Below are 1,376 nucleotides of genomic sequence, written 5' to 3'. Positions count from 1 at the left end.
TCAAAACATCTGAGTTGAGAAAATTGACCTTAAAGAACAAACACTTATTATATTTGGTTCAAAGTACTTTCATGAGATTAAAGTATGGTAACTTACTTACCTTAAAATAAGTAAGGTAAGGGAACATTTGTTTCCTTAATTGGGTCTACAATGGGGCTACACTGGTGCTGGAAAGTTGGATCCAACTTTCCAGCACTGGTGCAGCTGCAATGCAGCCCTAAGGTAAGGGAACAAATGTTTTCATGCTTTGAGGAGGCCTTTGTGACTGCCTCCCCACCACAGGATGCAGCATACACCCCATTGGCACAGTTGCACCGGCACTGGAAAATTGGATAGGATTGAGCCTTAAGTAAGCATATTAGTAAAGCAACAAGGTGACAATAAGTGTAAAACAATCCCTTGAGATTGTGCTAAATGATTACTACCATGTATTACCACAACAGCAAAGTGGAGAAAATCACATGCTGGGTTTTTCTTTGCTGGCTACATAACCATCTCCTTTCCAGAAAGAGAAAACAAAGTCTCCATCTAGATATCTGTAAAACTAGGAAAGCACAGCATTTGAAAGGATGCAGTGGTCAAGCTGGGTTCATATCTGAAACCTGTCCCCTGCACTCCATTGTCTTTAAGCTGTTGTACCTGCCTTGACATTAGTAGTGAACAGAAATGGAAGAAAATTGCTTACAGCAACAGAGCACAGCAGTGAAGGAGAAGTGGGTTTTGCTTCCCCTCTTCACATACTCCTTTTCATGTAACGAATGGACTCCCATACCTCTGCTTTATACAAGCATGGGAAAGATTTGTGGAAAAAAAATACACATGGCTGCCTTGTTATGTCTAGTTTAGCCCCCTCAGGCAGATCTTATAACAGGAACAAACCAAAGGGAGGTTTTTTCCCTTGGCAAATGATAGGTGGAGGGGATTTGGATTGGGACTGTAGCAGGGATGTGCATGTGTGAAAATAAAAGCCTCCCCCCCCCCCCATTGCATTTCCAATCTGTGGGAGGCTGATCGGTCTGCTTTTTAATACTGAAGAAAACAAACATGCACTTGCAAAGCACACGTAACATGTTGTTTGATCCTGTCAAGGGTTGAAGGGGCATGCTCCATTTGTACTATTCTTAGAAACCTTAGAAACACTTTAGAAACCTTGCACTATTAAATTATATATCACAAGAACCAAGTAACAGTGAATTGCTGTTTCTTTTTATTCATGATCACTTTCAACTAATCACTATAGCCATGACAGCCGGAGTTTTGTTTAAAAACAAACAAATCTGCAATTCCTGCAAACTGTGATTTTATCAGGAAGTTGCATGAGTGTATCCCAATAAAGCAGCCCAAATGTGATGCAAAAATTTATATTGCTAGTCAAG

Source organism: Tiliqua scincoides, unplaced genomic scaffold (assembly GCF_035046505.1).
Source record: "Tiliqua scincoides isolate rTilSci1 unplaced genomic scaffold, rTilSci1.hap2 HAP2_SCAFFOLD_131, whole genome shotgun sequence".
Lineage (NCBI taxonomy): Eukaryota > Metazoa > Chordata > Lepidosauria > Squamata > Scincidae > Tiliqua > Tiliqua scincoides.
This window is presented reverse-complemented; position numbering follows the sequence as displayed.